At 43.9% G+C, this 19,523-nt stretch overlaps 1 long non-coding RNA gene across 1 annotated transcript in view; it reads right to left on the bottom strand.

Annotated features, from left to right (window-relative positions):
* Positions 1-19,523, bottom strand: part of LOC308178920 — a 47,875-nt gene that overhangs the window by 5,799 nt on the left and 22,553 nt on the right. Inside the window, exons 3-4 of the long non-coding RNA XR_013940031.1 lie at positions 620-678; positions 40-527 (exon numbers count right to left, since the gene is read on the bottom strand). This is a non-coding gene — a long non-coding RNA (uncharacterized lncRNA). The remainder of the gene's footprint in view (positions 1-39; positions 528-619; positions 679-19,523) is intronic.

Below are 19,523 nucleotides of genomic sequence, written 5' to 3'. Positions count from 1 at the left end.
CCAGCTGCACTGCCAACAAAAGCATGTTAAATAACTTACCAGAAAGTACATTAAAACAGTCTCCTGTCCTTGGTGTTATTTTGGTATTTTGCTGCCTGTGCAATGTTACCACATTGTGCTCGCTGCTCGACTATATTTTTAGCATAATAAAACTCGAAAAGCAGTCATCCTTTCACCTGGATCTGAGAACGTGATCAATTTTTAATGTTTGAAGATGTCCTGAATTCAAATTGGGATTTGACTTTTCTGTAGATTTCTCTCTAAAGATGAAGAGAATTTTCAATAAGATTTGCAGTCTTTTATGCTATTTTCTAAGAGCTGAAGGTCTTTGTGTCACGTTACAGTGCCAACTTTAGGGAGAAAAAACAGGTATTGGTAAGTGTGCTGATGAATCCAGAAGAATTTGAGAGTGATTAACTTCAAACAGAGAAGCTAGGCTGTTTTAATGATGAGATTGTTATCTGAGTTGAATGCATTTAAATGTGTATTTTACAGTCCGCTGGTTAAGTCATAAAAGTCCTATAAACCTGAAAAGAAAAACTGAAGGTTAATAGGTCAGAAATCAGCCACGGGATTTTATGGGCCAGGAAACAGTAGGGTTTTATTCTGTTCAAGGTACCTGCAAGGCAGAGGTCACAGTGCTCCGTGCGGAGTGGGGATGGCTTTTCAGCAGTCACCCTGTAGGAGGGAAGGAAATGTCACAAAATCACACAGATGCAGACAACGATGCCAAGCAAAGCTCTGGTGTCACTTCCCAGGGACATGACGCTTCGTTCACACTGGCCTGATGGCATTTTGTCCTTTGAAATCTCCACGGCAGCTGGAGCACCGGGGGCAGTACGGGGAAAACTCTGCTCCAGTGCCTCTGCATGTGCCTGGGCTTCATGGAGATTTTGCCAAGCGCTTTTCCCATCTGCAGCAGAGCAGCTACGTTTCCCCTTTTGTAGCAGAGAATGTTGTTCTTCTGCGATTGTTGTATTTATTTTACAAGTTGTTCTAGGAATGTTGTGTGGCACTCTCTTGGCCGCTCTCGTCTATGATTTACAGAAGTTATAAACATTCCAAAGTATACATGTAAGTTAAATGATACATTAATATTATAAAGTTACAATTCTGGTATAAATGTGTCATCAGTTTGAAAATTCAGTTTTCCCTCTGCCCAGCTTTGTTATTAGGCTGACTGGAATCGGCTCAGTGCAAAGGCACCACAGACATGAATTCAGTGTGCATGTGTGTCCCCAAAGTAAAGTGCTGTGAAGACAAGAAGAGAAGGATATTCTGCCAAGCAAAAATAGGTCCAAATATTTAACCATTTGCATGCGTTTTATCATGTTCTTCAATAAATAGAGAGAGGGAAAAAAGACAGTTGAACCTCATGCCCATGACAGGAAGACAAATTAGACTCTCAGTAATGCCCGGCAGGATCCAGCTGTTCCCATGGGCTCCTGCCATTGAAGTCAGTTCTGCAGTGCCAGAAACCGCAGAGCTGGACTCGCTGCTTCGAAGGGTAGGTCTGCACGGACAGCTCTTCCAGAGCCAGCCACACGCTGCCACGGCACCGTGCGGGTCAGATCCGAGCCAGCCCCACAAGCCAATGCCTAGACATTGCTGGCCTGAGTGCCAAGCGCCCCTGCCACACTTGTGTGGGCAGACTGCCCTCCCTCTCCCCTGTTGGACAGTGAATTTTAGTCCTGCCGCTTGCAGCACCAATGGCACTGTCTGTCTTTCCTTCCCCTCTTATGCTTTATGCCGTGAAAAGAAGCATTTACATCTGGTAGGAAAGCAGGAACAAGCCAAATTCCCATAGGAACCTAAAGACATTCAGAGGCATCCAAGTGTTTTGTATTCACTAAATAGCTGCTGTAGCAGCAGTGAAATACAGCAAAATCTGATGATTAGCTCAAGATCACTCAGGGAATCAATACCACTGGGAGGAATGAAGCCTAAATCTTAAGATCTACACCCAGACTCTCACGCTAACATGCCGTAACTCAGCTGACTGGTATTCTCTAAAATATAATCTAGCTATGCAAAAAAGAGTAAGATTAATCACTTACATAATGAACACAATAGAATAAAATAAGATCAAAGAAATTAATCTCAATATATCAAAGGAAATTTTTGGCATTAAGAATTTACAGGATGAGTCTTGAAGTCCGGTGGAGATAGCTTCATTCTGAAGGAGATGAAGTGACTGCGTTTGTCTCCATCCAGCTATGCTCATTAGCTTGAAGAACCCCTAGGAACATTTATTTTCAAAATAAAATATATTCATTAACTGATTGACAAAAGAAGGCCCTAAGATGACCTAACTCTGCACTCACATTGCAGCTCTGTTCCAGCCTGATGAAGGTGTCTAGCTGAGTTGCTTCATGGGCAAGGTGGAATGGCCCCAAATCCCTGGAAATGTCACTTCCATTGTCTTAGTGGTCTATTCTTCATCAGTCATTCTGTAAGAAACCTTTTAAGATGTTCTTTCTTTGTAAGAAATTTATGAGAAAACAACTTAGCATTCAGAAGGATAGCCTTTGAATAACATTCCTCCCTTCACCCAGTGAAGGGAGCCGGGGCAGCTATCAGATCAAACAAGCCTACCACTGAGCAGCTTCAGTTTTCATTGTTGCAACATGAAAATATTTTATGATGTCTCATAAGTCATGTATGAGGCTCTGATAATGGTCACGTCAGCCCCCACATTTCACACTGTGTTTAAAAATATGGCTTGTTTATACACCACATGGGCTGCAGCCTGTGATCAGATTTACGTTTGAAAACACTCAGCACCAGCACGCAGTCTCAGAAACTGTCTTATGAAACGCACCCTAACACGATACAAAACTGTCTCCTCATTGTAATCAGTGTTTTAGAATTTCACATCTTTTTTGTCTCTGGATTTGGAGACAAACTGAGCAAAATCTAGTGACATCTCAGGAAATACACTTAAGGTATTTTGCACATCCCTTTCATTTATCCTGTATCCTCCGCAGAGTGTGGGTAGCTAGATGGGGCAGAGCCACAGTGTGCCTGTGTTAAGGCTTACGGTATCCCCTTTATTTTATTGTGTGTATTTTGGGGGCATTTAATGTTTCACAGTCCCAGTCTGACAAACAATTGTGAGAGAATCTCTGCTCTCAGCAACAAGAAGTAGCCTCATTGCCCGTAGGGTTACACACACGCACAAAAGCCTTCAATATGCAACTGAGATGAACCTTAGAGTCTTAAGGCAAATGAAATGAACCTGAAGCATGCATTTAAAAATACAAACAGATAAAGCAATGTAATGAGTTCTGAGCCAACTTCACAATTATGCTGCCTGAGTCACAAAACTAAATTGCTTGGAGTTGGCAGGAACACGTGAACTTTTATTTGGATCTATGTTCTCTATATTACATTGCTATATTAGCTCCTTACATACTAAAATAAAGCATGACTTAGCATTCGGCAGTAAATCCTTTCCTTTTTTATGTCCTGTGCTACAGTAGCATAGTTTAAGCTAAAATCATTTTTGACAATGGCAATAATTGCAAGATATTTCCTGACTGTAAAAATGAGGTGGTATTTCAGTTAACTGTTTCTTTTTTTAATGCAGAGCATTAGATCTCAACCAGAGGTATGAGGCAGTGGTTTAAAGGAGCCTGTTGAGGATTTTAAAGATTCAAGCAGTGTTTTCCTGCCATGTTTATATAGCCACTGGGCAGTTGACAAGTAGCTTTGCAGAGCATAACGGTTGCACTGTACCATGCTAGGGTCCAGAGAGAGCCAGATGCTGCAACAGAAGGGACAGAGCCTTCGGGCAGGCCAGCACAACTTGTTTAAAGTGTGGAGGCTGGTGCCCTTGTCACCAAAGATGCACTCGGGTTTTGTGTATCTCCTCCTGTGTCCCTGGCAGGCCCATTCCCCAAAAAACCCTGGTCCATACTGTGCCCATGCCGCCTCCAAAGCTACCTTTATCTCCGCGCACACGGAGGCTCACTGCCCACCACACAATATCTGTCCAGTCTTTGTAAACCCAGTTCCCAGCCAGAACAAATTCTGTGTGCCAGTGTGCGCTGGGGCGGGATGGCAGGGCTGAGCTGGGAGAGGCCACACGCATTCATTCTGTTCGGGCACCCCCTTTCACAGGGCCGAGGAGGCAACAGATAACTATTCAAAGCCCCTTGGAGTTTTTTTTCATTGGTTATAGCACTAGCCTAATGTGTATTTGCAGGCTTAAATTCACCCAACACCCTCTCAATGCAGTCTGAGTTTCAGCGCAGAGATGTGGCCTGGTGCGGTGCTCCAGGCCGAGAGCCGCCATTTGGGCGTGTTCAGGCTGGAGGGCAGGCCGCTCTGCAGGCCTCAGCCTGGGTGCAGGCAACAACAAGGCTTTCGTGGAAAGCTTTTTCCAAAAAAATACCCTGTGCTGTATTTGGAAGCATATGGGGGGTTATCCACACAAGCCAAGTGTTATGCTTTCCGATTGTCTAATAAAATAGATTTACATAGGTGCGAGGAAGAAATAAGGCATTTTAAAAGACTGTTTCCCAGCCTCCATGAACTAAGACATCTTGATTTAAAACTGCTCAGTGCCCAGCAAGAGGAAATAGTTTAGACTGTATATGAAAAGAGAATAATGGCTCCATCAGGTAGTCTGTCAGCTTGTGAAAATAGGGCCAGGTTCGTGTATAGGAAAGCAGGGTGAATGATCTGCTCTCCCAGGAAAGCGCTTCAGTGAGGCGTTTAACAAAACTAGAACAGACTTACAGTTCTGTGGGACTTGTACAGCTATTCCTCTGGGTCTCTTTGAAAATCACAGTCTGAATAGACACGACGTGAAACATAAAGTCTGTACTTACAAGGGAAAAGTTGAGTCCCAAAGCATTTACAAGATCAGCCCAAGGCCTTTCAGAGGTACGAGCTGGACCCATCTCTCTTAAAATCTGCCACCTTACCTACAGGAACATCTCCCCAGTCAGTAGGAGCACAGAAAATACACTGTCGGACAATAGTGCCACACCCTGTGCAAAACCCCACTGAACTGATTTTTTAGGGAGTCTTTTTCCTACTTTATTGCAGGCAAAGGTCCACATTTCCAAAAGACTTTGATGCAGAACAGTTTTACAAACCTCAAGGCCAAGGTCGATTGAGAATCAGGAATCATTCATGGGAAATTAGCAAATGTGACACACACCGAATGAAATCTGCGTTAAAAATTGCCTCCATCTGGCCAGTGCCTAACTTACGGGATAGCTTTATTGCACCTCCCAGGACCAGAGCATCATTTTCTGACAACTAGTTCAAGATCCAAACCAAGCAGAAACCCTTTCTGTGGGTCTGCTCTGAGGCTGCCCACTGCGCCAGGACCTGTAAAGGATATCAAGTCGAAAGCAAGCAGTGGGGATTTTTTGCTTTGTTGTGCGTGAGGAAGAAATCGGCCTTGAAGCAGCAAGAGCAGCCATGTGCAGAGGCGTTATTTCAGACTCCATAACTCTTCTGTCCAGATGCACATGTGCCTCCTATTAGCATCAGCTGCAGCTACACACGCCACAGTGGAGGAGCAGACCCCGAAGCAGATGCTGAGGCCTGACGCGGGTCCAGGCCCCGCCATACTCAGGTACACCCGAGGTGCCGTGCCAGGGCTCGGCTCCTCCCGCAGCCCTCACGGGCACTGCTCACTTCATTTTGAACAGCAATCCCTGCCAAAATGGATCAGAGCTTTCCTGGTGCCAGTGAGAAAGCCTGGACGAGTCCTTTCACACTGTGGAAAAGTCTCCTGGCTCCGGTGCCTCTCCAGCCCTCCGCGATGCCCCTTCCACAAGAAGGACATCCAGGTGCTGAGGGCAGGAGGACACTCCTTGTGCAGATATCAGGTGAGCAGGAGGACCAGCTGATGGAGGAGGGTGGCTGATCCCACAGTTTAATGAAATCTCTGCTGATATAGTGGGGTTTGGAACCATCTCCAAGTGACGGAGGTCTTTGGGGTTCACAATCCCCACTGCGGGTGCCAGTGGGGTCGCACACATGCTAGGTTATCAGGCAGAAGGCAGGAGCAGTCACCCCTAAAATGATAGGTATTTTTTGAAAGGAAACAAGAGGCTTGTGGCAAAAGTATTTGAAGAGCATGTTTAAGGGCAGCTGCGCAGTGTGCGGGGCAGAACCTGGTCCAGATGCAGGGGAAGGGATGTTGGTGTTCATGCAGTGGGACGGTGAGAGATTCAACCTGGAAAGAGGTGTAAGAAGGGAGCGCTGCACAGGGAAGTGCTGCAGCCTGCATGCTCTGCTGGGATCGGCATATGGTTTCAATGTCAAAAGATGAAAGGCTACATGTCTGGGGAGGACCAATAAAAATGCAAAATGTGCTCTGTATGGAAATGTTCATCAGGAAACTAAAGAGAAAACAGACCTGCTGGCAACAGTAGCTGCATTAAAGTCAAATAGGGCTGGGGAATATATGGATGGGGAACTGGTTACAAAGCAAAGGAGATGACTGCTCCCCTCGTCTGGCCACACCAGGAATTCTGTAATCAGCGTTGTGCAATTTGCTGTATAAATTACAGTGGGGGAGAGATTCAAAAGGAAGAAAAGGTCTTGTGATAAGAGAAGTGCTGTTTTGGGAAGATCTACTTGGCTAAGTCGTTCTGAGCAAGACAAAAGGCAATCTTCTCCTAATGCAGATAAAAAATGCCTGAAGGATGCATCCAGGCGTGCTGGGGGAGAGGTGCTCTGCCTTCAGGACGGTACTGCTGCTTCCCTCTGGCATGGCTGCATTTGGCTGCTATCTGTGCCAGGGCAAATGGTGAGAAAACGTATTGCCATTGCTCCGTAAAGAGACAAGGCACAAACTTCCACAGAGTGAGATGTGGCTCCTACCAAGCACTCACTGCCAGAGGCACGGGGCTGGCTGTGTATGCATGGGTGTGCTGGCAGGGATGCCCTTACCTCTCCAGGCAAGAGCTCTGTACTTGGGAGGACAAAACTTAGCAGTAAACAGCAGGAACTTCAGGTGGTGGCACCTGGCGGTGCTTAAAGGGTCAGTGCTCTTGCAGGTATCTTCAGATGCAATAAAGTTGGGTGAGGGTGGGTTTAGCAGCCTAACAAGTCTCCATTCTTCTCCGTACTCTCATCTGGTAATTGTAGGGGCTGCAGTCTCAGCAAGAACCATCTTCTGTGTTTTTTTCCTCACATAAGCAACAAATGGGGTCATGGAGGGGAAGTGCCAAAAGTAATCTTTCAATCTCTTGTTTTCTTAATGTGAAAAATGTATTACATTTTTCTAAAAGAAAAAAAAAAGACAAAGAAAAATGACTTTGTCTGGAACCAAAAATTAAAAACCCCAAAGCCTTTCTCATGAAGTGTGTTAGGAGTGACTTGGATAAACATATCTATTGACTTTAAAATATAATACCTTTGTTCAGAGGGAACAACTGACATGAAGAGTGTGAGCTCTTTTAAGCAAACCTCAGTATCTCAGAAAGCTATTTTCATTGCCTTAACCTCGATTCACCCTTTTTCTCTACAGTATTTGTTTTCTTTGCATTATGTTCTTCTTCACATTAGTCATTCTGCCATAATTTCATAAAAGGATTTGCAAAAAAAGCAGGTTTTATTGTCTAAAGTCTTACTTTAACCTTTATGCCACTTATGTTTCCAATGATCTCTTTCTAACATTCTGCATTCTTTCTTGCTCCTTCTCATTTCATCTCTTCTTCTTAATGATTCCTCTACTCTCGTTGAATGTGTTTTTCTGTTAGTTTTCAATAGGTGAAACCTGAAGGATCTCTTAGCAAATGGATGTCAGCTTTTGCTCAATATGAGCCAAAACTCTTATTCTGGAAGGCTGAATTTGTGTCTTTTTTATTTGTAAAGCCTTGGTAATACAGTTTCTCACCATATCAAACAAAGATCTGCTTTAAAAAAACACATGGTATCAATGTTCCTACATCTGTTTTGTTCACAAACCCATTGGAGAAGGCTTTGTTCTTGTCAGGAGGCTGCTAACATGCAGGGCTGTTCCTCCCCCTCCAGCCTCAGCATGCTGGGGATTGCTACTTATGGTGTTTCACTTTGCTTCTCCACTGTCAGGAGATGTCTGGGATGTGGCCAATGGCCTCACCACTCTGCAGAAGAACGTGCTAAAATACATGATGGAGAGGAGCTCAAAGTGTATGGGGTTAGTCTGCAGCCCCAAGGATGCTATAAAGAGACTTTAGCAGAGCTCTGCAACCAGGGGAGGACATGGGGATGCCGCAAAATGCATGGTAATGACCGAGATACAGGCAGGGAGGGATAACGACTCACACACATTGCTTTTAAACCAACATGATCCACAGAGCTGTGGAGCTCTGTCCTTGACGTCTCATACTAAGAAAACAAAGTCGTTGTGCATCCAGCCACAGTAAACGCGGTGTGGTCAAAACTGATCCAAGGATGGTTTTTCCACACGAAGCCTGAGTAAAAGTCAGAATTTAGCACCAGAGGAAGCCTTTGTGGTCAAGAATTAAGCTAAGTTCAGCAACCATATAGGATAATAAATTTGTCCAGAGTTATAATGGTTACTGTTAAATCCTAGAAGAATTTTTAAAACTAAAGCTTCAGCCTGAAACTGACCTTCAACCACTTCAGATTAACAAGTGTCTAGAGCAGGTGAACCTCCCACACCAGCATCTTAGGCATTTCAGACCAGCACAGGCTGGCGACTGCACAGGGATCAGGATAGATTTTATCAGTAATGAGCATCTTGAAATGGAGATGTCTGCATGAATGCTAAACTTCTTTAAAGAGCTTGGCCCAACCCAGAAAGAAAAAGAAAGGATTCTCCAAGGTACGGTTATTTCTTCAGGCGGTGTTGGATAGCGGCCAGCTTTATTCACAAAACTGCTGTTTTCCTCATTCTGTAATTGCAGTGGGCAGAAAGCCACCACACAGAAAAGAACTGGCACATCCTGAGCTCCATCCACCCGCCTCAGCAGCGTTCGTTAGGATGAGATGGCTGGCAGGTGCAGTCACTGTCTTCCCACAAAAAAATGCCGTGTGACCTCTCTTTGCTCTTTCAAGCTCAGTGCCCCCTCTCAGAGTCAAATTTTCCAGTGCTTTGAATGTCAGCCTCTAGTTCTTCAGGTGCCTTTTTGCACTGAAACTTGAAATTTTGCTCTGCTAGCATGCACAAATGGATTATTTATCCTTCCACTACCGAGTTTGATCCTGCCTTATGTCATGAGCGCCATCAAACCCATGAGGTTTCTAGCCAAGTCACACGGAAGTCTTCAACGCCTTAAGGTTTGTGTTGTTCAGAAAATGGCAGGTAATTTGAAGCAAAATGTTTTGTGGAAATGTATTGGCTTTACCAAATTTAACTCAAGGCAAGGCAGAAAGCAGCTGAGCAAGGAGGCAGAAAGGGACCGTACTCCTTTCTATTTCCCATGCCCTGCTCATCCAGGAGAGTACCTGATGTTCAGGGTCTTCACTTGCACTGTGGAAAGTTATTTTTAAGTCCTTTTTTTCTGAAATCGCGCAAAATCTTTCACCTGATACCTTAACTAATGTCTGAAGTAGTGAAAAATCACTGGTTTCTACCCCATAAGAGATGGATACTATAACCTGGCCGCTCAGACATTCATTCAGAATAAGAAAACTTTTCAAAGATTTTTTTCTGAAAATCAGTAGTTTTTAATTTCATTTTTTAAAGAACAAAGCAAATGTTGACACCTGCAGATTACACAACACTTAACTTGGTTTTTCATTTATCCCTGGCACTGGCCCCTGCGGAATGACAGGGGTGAAGCTTTGCTGACCCACCGTCGTATCCTCCAGCCTCTCCCACGGCCTGGCACCAGCTCTCCCCATCCATCAGTCCTGGCACATCTGAAACTCCCAAGGTCATTTGCAAAGATGAGCTAGAAGTTTGTGTTTAATAACAATCCATTTCTCATAGTTAATTAATAACAGTTTGTTCAGGTAATTGGGAGACCTGGGTGAGGAAGGAATACTGGACCTGTGTGCTGTCCTTCCTGACTGTCCTCTGTTCTTACTCCTTCATGTCCAAGTGTGCGCCACAGGTAACCAGAGGGAAAAACAGCATACAGAGTTGCAAAATCACATTCTTTACCCTAAAACGTGAAGGGGCACGTTTGCTCCAGCGCATGGGGTTTCATAGTGGAGCATAAGCAGGCTAGGGAAGTGAGTCTGTCTGCCCGTGGTTATCAGCATGTCTTCGTCTCCTTGTTGCTGTAACTGGTAATGCGAGCAGAGAGCTGCTTTGCCAGAAAGAGCACGGCCACTGCTACCTGCCTGCGAAGCAGCCAACAGAAAGCACTCGCAAGACCCAAATCTTTCCTCTCAGTTTGCCCAGGCAGTGTGGCTCATTTGTACGTGTTGAAGAACGTTTGACACCTTTTGGTTTCTTGAAGAGTGGATGTCAGAGCAATGGGTGAGGAAAGGTGAGGCAGGAAATCTGGCTCCCTTTAAAGGTGCTTTGATAATCCCCTGCACAAAAAGCAAAAGCCCTCAGGTTTCTCACATTGTAACACAGAGCATGTACTGCTCGAGACCTACATTTATAGCTCAGTTACTAGGAGTGAAATGTTTTACATGCCTCTGGAGACATGTGAAAGGAGAGCTGCCCCCAGTGTGCTACTAGAAGCCATGCCAGCAGTTCAAATAAATTTTTTCCAAGATTTTATGATCTGATGCTTGGATTACATTTGTTTAGCTGTAGAGGTGTGAGGTCTGAACAATTTGTCAAAGGAAAGAATAGCCCCAGCTCCAGACATGTGTGCATTTGGAGTTCAGCTTCAACCATGACACTGTGGAAATCCCTGAGGAGGGATGAAGTCATCGGACACCTTGCGGTGCAGAGAAGAGGGACACATACGGTGGCAAAGACCAGGGAGAGGTGGCTATGAGCCACCTTCCCCTCCTGGCTCCCCTTGTGTGAAGGTGAGCATGGCGCTCGCCCCGCCATGCAGGTGGGGTGCTGAAGCAGGGAAGCTGGGGACATTTCTAAGGCCACAAAGCAGAGCTGTCCTCTCCCTCTGCCCAGGGAGGCGGTGACAGTGGACAGAGGCAGAGGAGTGGCAGTGGCAGCCTGGGCGAGTCTATAGGAATCCCCTCTCAGAGCCCTGATGAAGGATTACATGCCAGGGCAGTTACCCTATGACCCCCACACTACATACCCTCCTTTTTCACTCCCCAGGGCCTCTTATCCCAATCTGTTTTTCCCATCTATCCTCCCCAACAACTTTTTTTTCTTCCCCATTTCTTCATCCCCCAATCCCACTTTCTCCCCCTCACCATCCTTCCCAGCACAGGTCCCTCTGCCCACCCACAACACTTCTCATCCTGCCCCAACCCTCCATCACCTCCCACCTCCCTCAGCCACTTGCGTCCGCTAACATCCTGTGTCTGCCCACTGAAGCAAACCGAATCCACTCCTACACACACACATTTCAGAGTTTGAGGAAACCTGGATGCGGGCTGCAGTTACCAAAAATCTAGTGGAGAGGGACATAGGGACAGAAAAAGAAGACAAATGTAAGAAAAAGGTGGACATATGGTAGCCCTAATAAAGGGTGATAAAGTCCTCTGAAGTTGTTGGAAAGACTCCCACTTAATTAACTGAGCTTTGGACCGGACTCCAAAGCAGATCACTTTCCAAAGCTGAGATAAGTTCCTGGCTCCTATTTCCAGCTCGTCTGCTCAGAGTGCTCGACAAGGCCCGTCCTTCTGCTTTTATTTATGTTAGGGAGTCACTGGTTCATAATTCATCTGCGACTGAAGCTCACTTCCTGTGTCAGGATATAGATCATTTATATGGTGATAAGGGACCATATTAACATTATAACCTTGTGTTTGTAGATGCTCACATTTTCTCTCAAGATATTTATCACCAGTAAACACAGCAGAAAATCTGATTTCATTGACCTTTGCTTCTCAGATGATATTCTTTCACACTGGACATAAAACGCAGCATTTACTTAATATAGTGCTGTGTTGGGTCCAGTCAAGTCCAGAACATAACACTGAAGACAACAGGAACTGTAGGTACTCAGTATCTTCGAAAAAAACCCTGCTTTTACAGGCCTATTTATGTTTTTTAATTGTTACAAGTGCCAACAGTGTATTTTTACTTTATCATGAGGAATTTCCCTCACACACCATCCACCCCAAAACCCCAATTCTTTTGTTTTCATTTGAAGAACAACAAAACATATAACTACCAAGCACGTGACAAGACTTCATGATGGATTAACTGCATTTCACAGTTGAAAAGTAAGCCTGTAGATGAAAAGCAAATGTGAACAGGCATTCACTTGGTGAACTCAAAATTTCCACCCCATCTCTAATCACATTGCTATGCTGTGTGCCTTATCTATAGAAAGGAGCAAATGTTCATCTTTTATCTATTGAAATGTATTTAAATGACTTGTTGTCTCTAAAAAGAAGACTTCATATACTGGGCAGGTAAATATCGAATCAATCTCTCAGGGAGGGCAGCTTTAATGAACTAATACAGTTACCAGCCACAAAGACTGGGCACGGATGACTCAGAGCATTTGGACTATTCTTGGTTCATATTTTAGTACTCTTTCATTTCTAGGTAGCAGGTTTGACTCTACCAGGCTCAAAAATGTTAAAGGGTGGAGAGGAAACACAAACTGCAGCTGGTGCCCTCATGGTGGGAGAACACCAGTGGGTCAGGGACCCAGTAGGCCTGACCCACAGTGCAGCGACTCCGGGCAGCCTCTCCTGAGCCGGGATGGCCGAGCTTGGCGAAGGGTCAAGGACCAGGGCGACAATCCCACCACAGCCCTTGGGTGACCATCGCTCTGGACCTATTTCCTTGGAAATGAATGATCAAGATTTGGGGTGCCCAGCTCTGAAAAACTGAGGGAATGTGACTTTCAGAAAGTGGTCAGCTCTCACCTCTAAAAATAGAGGCGCTGGAAACCACTGGTAACTTTTGACCATCTTGGCCAAAATCAACTATTTTTAGCTCATCTGTTCCCTCTGAGCTCAGTTCTCTCAAGAAGAATGTATATTTTGGGGGAAGGGGAGGAGGCAGAGGTTCTTGTCACAGAGTGAATTAGTCACAAGTAGTCTGAGTTGAAACACTTTCATATCAAAAGCACTAAAAATGACAGAACCACTTAATTTCTTTAAATGGGTGTGAGAGTGTTGCCAAGTTTTGTGAGCAATTAAACTTAATGCAGGATAAGATGGCAGGGATGAAGGATAATTATATGCTCTCAAAAGCTTGGTCTTTTTATAAATGAAATGGCCTTAGGGAGTTTTCCAGCAACATTTGGGCTCAGCCTTTTCATTCCAACAAAGCCAATTGCCAGTAGTGGCTTTGCAATGGGCATATGTGACACGATTTCTAATGAATTCCCTGTCAGATTCCTATTCAGTTGCCCACCAAACCTTACAATAGTTGGGCTTTTCTTTTGTTGTTTTGTGCAATTAACTCTTGCCTAATATGTTAGCATTCCCGCCTACTCGCACCCTTAGCAAGCAAAGAATTCAATATACCGGACACCAACAAGTTCAGATGAACACTGGGAGCCCTGGAGGAGATGGTATAAGAAATGCACCAATAACACCAATGAGAGCGCCAATTGCAGTTTTTGCTAATGAGCCCAGACCTGTGAGATGTTTGTTAGTTCATAAGAGGTGCTCAGCGAGACCATTCACTTTGCTGAAAGTCAAGAGTCTCAGTTCATTCTTGCTGGAGGGATGCAGGCACAGATACCAATCTGCCCTTCACAAGGAGTTGTTGGGCACATAACAGTGGCAGTACGTTCAGACATCATCCCGTAGCAATATGAGAAAGAAATCTTTAACAGGATTAGAGGTTGGCAGCAGAGGGACTGTCCTTCAGACTTTGAGCACATTGACTCCTTTTCTTCTGAAGTTATTTTTGGGTGTAACATGAAGTTAGTTATTTATCAGTGTTGAGACAATTTTAACTGATATATTTGTGAAAACTTTTTCAGTTTTCAGAAATGCTGTAAACCCTTTACTAATGATTCTCCCAGATCAGTTATTTCAGAAATTGGAGGAGGTGTTATAATGTTCTTTATGTGATCCTCATTACTGTCCTGTACAAAAAGTCTCGCTTAGCCAGACATGTACCAGAAATGATATAACACGATTTAAAAAATATAGTCAAAATATCATGTGGTCAAGATGAACAAATTCATGAGCATACCAGCAATGGAAATTTTAGGAGGGGATGGGTTGCAATAAAGGTCATGAAGTGTTAAAACATTGTAAGAATGGAGGATTAACAAACTCAAAATGGGTAAATCCTTTGCATCACTCATCTGATGTTTGCTATCTACTCTCACGGCTCCCAGTCTGACAGGTTGCAAGACACAACCTTAGGCCAGACAATAATGGTTGGTTCCAGCAGAAGGAGGGGAAATTTAGAAGCAACTTGTCCTACAATGTGAAAAAGTGATTTCTATGTTTCCTTTATCTATTTCCATTTTCATTTCTAATTTAATAAATCTATGTTGTGATATTTTGGCAACATTCTCTCCATGTAAAACATATTTTATTCATAACTAGCTACAAAAATATTTCTCCAGTACATTCCAACTCACTGCAAGGATGATTATCTTGCAGACATTTTTCTTTTTATGGTTTAATTATATTTATTTTTAGTTGAATTGCTGGTCTTATTCTTGGGAGCTTGTTGGATCCTGATGATGCTTGCATTTGCTGTTGGGAATATGGCACAAGCAGCAGCACTGAACTGGATGACATTTATAAAGGCTCTAATAGCTTCGCTGCTGGCGAAGAGCTCAGAATGTCATTCTCCCAACCCCACCTACAGATTTCAGGACCTAACAAGCTCCGGAACAAATGTTGCATCTCAGTTTTGTAAAAAAAATGATTTTATCTATTGCTGGAAACCCCTCCAGCACTTCAGAAGAAAAAAAGGAAAAAAAAAGTGGGAAATATGGTTATATCTGATACCTCTGTTTGTTCCTCTAGTGCTTGAACGTGTATCAGTATGACTAGTTCAGTGATATTGCCCAACAGCATAACCGTGCTCCATGCTCCTACATCACCACGTTGCTGGTATGGCCATGCCACCAGCAGCTAGGACTTCATTAGCTGTATAAGCCAGGTCAGGTTGCAGCCACGTGTCCGGGAAAACCAGGCTGCTCCAGAGTGATGCTCTGGTGGCTCAGTCCAGCCAGAGTGTCCTTCCCTCACGTGAGCAGCAAGTGGATCGTGACCCACTGCAGCTGGAAGAGCCATCTGTGTGCTGGATGGAGCCTTTGCGACTGTAATGTATGTGACAGGCAAAGAAGTTCATGGCAATCCTTTTTAAGGATTAAAAACACCTTTTTATTATTATTATTATTATTTTCCCTACAGGAAGCATTTGAGTTAAGGTTGGGTAATTGCAAAATTGCAATCACCTATTTGTTTTTTTTCCTCTAGTTTTCACTTTGGTCATTTCCTAACCTTGTTTCTTGAAGAAAGATGCTGAACGTTGTTAAAGCAGCTTCTGTTTCTGTCCTTGAGATATGTATATTTCAGTAAATGGTACAGTGTATAGAGTTTGCTAATGGATCATTTAGGAAGGAATGAAGTATATGTTGATTGTATGTGTTCACAATTAAAACTGCTACGGTATTTTTTTAAGATTTTGATTAATAGTGCCACATTTGTGAAAACAATGACCAAAAAAAAAAATCTATGTAAAGAAATTGGTTTCAAGGTAGCTAAACCTGAAATCAAAGCTGTCTCCTGGGTCCATGCTTAACACGCCATTAGCATGCTGCACATATGATTGTGTGTTTGCCCTTTGTTTATAATTCAAGAGTTTTTAATACCTTTGATGCTAATAACAGCAGCAACAATTGATGTTTTAATATTTGATAGGTTTCACATCCCTGAGCCTCACCATGCATCCAGTCTCTGTGGCTCGAAAGCTCCAGAGATAGATGCGGTTCTCACACGTGTAAATCAGTGTGCAGCAAAGTGTGTAAATCAGAAGGCTTTCTACTGATTGCCTGGAGGGGTCCTGCGCATTTATACTAGCATAACTCACACCAGAATCCTGTTCCCTGAACCTTGAAAACAAATACTTTGGTTTCAGGAAAGAAAATGGATCCACAACAAATGGGGTAGTATTGCTTAATGGTTTCCTGACAAATCCCTGTCTCTGCTCTGGAGCTGTGAAAACAAATGCAGAGACCGCTCTCATTTCAGTCTCGGGAGGAACCTGACAGGTGCAGTTAGCGAGCTGCTCGGGATGATAAAAGCCATGGGTTCAATACGCTATTAAAACAGGCATTACGCACGGCTCGGATGCTTAGCTCAGTTACGGGCTGTCTGTAAAACTGCCTAAAAAGGCGAGGTCCCGCACCGCTGGTGTGTGCTCCCACGGAAATGCTGGGGAGGGGAAAGGAAGGCAGGTTGTCCATGACACGACACGAGGTGTGAGCCCCTGAGGTCACAGCCAGGCAGAACGGGGGCCAGTCAGATCAGAAGGTGAGGTGAACTGTTCGCATAGGAAACTTGGACCTGGGGATTGGGTTTCCACACGTTTTCTTCTTTGCAATTATTTTACAGTTTGCTGGGACTCTCAGCATGAGTTCAGCCATGGGTCAGTCACAGCCCAAGGTTTCTGCTCTCTTAACACCATATTCCTCAGTAATTCCTGCCCCACACAGAATCTTTGCCGTTTGAAGGACAGGATATTGGATAAAGTTTTATTGGTTCATTGAAAAATCTTACAGAACTGAACAGACTTGATCCAACAACCATGAAAATCGATGGATCTCCTCTTGGCTCCGTTAGAGTGACAGAGCTGGCAGGGCAGCCTCCCATCTCCTCCTCTTCAACCATCCAGTCCGGATTACACCACAGAGGTCCTTCCTCACCATTTGTCTGCCCTGCCCCTAGGGACAGCAGCCTGCAGCTGTGCTTCACACCCCTCGCCCCTGGGAAGCCTTTGCTATTGTCTGGCCTAAAACGCTCAAGCTGCAGTTTAAGCCCAATAAGATTCTTGCCCAATACACTCAGGCGCAGAGGAAGGCTTTATACTACAATACTTCATAAATCGATAGAAGGCAAGATGGAGCCATTCTGCTTCCATAGTTACTTATTTATTTTTAACCAGAAATTTGGAGGATTTATTAACTACCTCAGAGTGGCTCAAATGCATACACAAAAGAGCAATAGCTTTCTACAGAGTGCTTTAGGGGAAAGCAGTTTCATGCGGTATAAACTCATGACTTCAGTACACCCATTAGACCTGGGGTACTGCAGTCCCAGGGTGTTTTGCCATCGCGTACAGCAGAGCCTGGATTTCATTCAGTGACTGGCAGCTTTCATTTTCATCTCTTTGCTAGCATCCATCAGCTCATCCATCCTGAAAGCTTTTCAGTGTCTTCCAGGTAGATACACAGAACAACTGTGAAGCCTCCAACAGATCTTGCTGAGCTCTGGCCCCTTCACCTCCCTCAGGGGAAGAGAAAAATCTCCTCAAAGTAGGGCTACATCATCTTTGATTGATTTGCCTGATCTTCACTTTAAGTAGAGAAGAAAGAGCTGAGGGTGTAATTCCCTGAGAATATGCAAACACAGGACCGAAGGAAGAAAGGCAAAATACAAATTCTGTAAGAGGTGGAGACTCAGCAGAGCACTGACAGCCTCAGCCCCTCCATCCATGACCCCAGGCGCTGACCAGAAGTCTATCAGTCACAAACGTTTATTCATGTCAAACAATTCGAGCTCCCAGCAGGAATGATAGGACCAGCACCAAGCAGAGGAGGTTTGAATCATCTGAGCTTATCACACAGAGGTTTCAGAAAGTTCACATTACAGAGCCCCAATGCATTTTACAGCTTACTTGAAGGGAAAGGGCTGAAACATCCAATATATCTCCCATAAGCTGACAACCTAGTAAACACTCCTTCAGGATAACCATGATCCTTAGAACAATGGAAACATTTTAGTTAGAAACTGTAGAAGTTACAAGGCAAAGATTTATGTGCTGTGGGGTAAATAAATATTCAGTTCCCATTAATGTTAATGGGAGTTAAGTGGCTAATTCCCCACACATTACGCTGAAGATTTACTTCTCTGTGTTTTATAGAATAAATGAATTTATGGTCTTCCTGGAGGTTAGACCTGAGAAAAACAAAGAGCTCAGAGTTTACTCCATTTTTATGAGGTCATTTTTTTAAGGGGGGTTTATTCCCCGAACAGAAGGAAAGGTTAGGAGAGCACCAAGTTAGAGCAATCCCCTCCACGGGAAGCCAGGGAGATTTGTGGCAGGCATTTAGTCCAAACTCACAGACAGGGAGACACAAAAAGATCCATATAAAATGTCTCAGTAACAGAAGCCGGAAATTCGTAACAATAATAAAGGCTGACATTTATACAGAGCCTTTCATCCACACATCTACAGGCTGGATTTTGCATTCAGAGGAACTCACAAAATTCTCTTGAAAACCATTTGTGATTTCACACTAAGAGGGCAAAATGCATCAAGCAGGGTAACTTCATTGTTACCAAAGCTCAGCCAACACCGGGACAGATGTTTAATGCCCCTGGAAGGTAGTTAAACATGCTTCTGTTTAAAACTAGAGTACTCTTATTAACTTCAATAGATTTTCCATGGATTATAGTCACAAATGAGCCTATGTACTTTGGTAAAACTAATGCCTTCACCAGTACTTAACAGTCATGTCCTGCATCTCTATGCAAAAATCCCTCTGAATTTCCTTTACTTCTCATGCTCCTATCTCTAAGATAATCCCATAAATTTTTATTGTTAGTTAAAAAACATTTAAAGTCAGTTTTTTCAACAAGTTAGAAGTCAAAAGAGTCCTTTGCACAAGACACGAACAGTATGCTACAGTCTCTGTATTCAAAGACCAAATATTCATTCCAAACAACTGCATTTTTCCCTTCCTCTGCTAAGGGCACTACTTATTTAAACTGAAATTGCGATTAGAGATTAAGTATGAGACAACATTTCTTTCACTCCCACTCTATCTGAAAAGAACAGCTTCAAAGAAGGGGAGAGAAAAATTCATAGCAGTGTTTTCAATAGGGCACAGTGATCTGCTAAAGATAAGAAGCAGTCCTTTTTCCTTATTCAAATGTTAAGTTTTCTGAGGCAAATAATATTTTTCCCCTAGCTGGTCATTCATTCATCTACAGCTCCATGCAAGTAAGTCCTTTGCATGAGCAAGGTCGCTCTCACAGTTTCATTTTGATCAGACGTTGCTTTGTGCTGTGTATATTGGATTTTTTTTTTCCTTTTGGCAACAAAACAGCCTCTTAAGACCTTTTACAGTAATTCTGTGCACTCGTCTTTCATTAGGACTACATTATCTCAGATCACTTCATGTTTATCAGAGCCAGCAGCTGAGGAGGTACTGCAGGATCAAGTGGAGCAGGCACCCACGCGCCAGCTCCACGCGGCACCGCGGTGCCAGGGCTGGGCCACGGCTTTTTTTCTGCATCCCTTCTCACCTCCGGCCTCTGTTCAATCCTCTCGATGCACCTGGTTA

Source organism: Anser brachyrhynchus, assembly GCF_964034855.1.
Source record: "Anser brachyrhynchus genome assembly, chromosome: 16".
Classification (NCBI taxonomy): domain Eukaryota; kingdom Metazoa; phylum Chordata; class Aves; order Anseriformes; family Anatidae; genus Anser; species Anser brachyrhynchus.
Note: the sequence above shows the minus strand (reverse complement) of the source record. Positions and strands in the feature narration are given on the sequence as shown.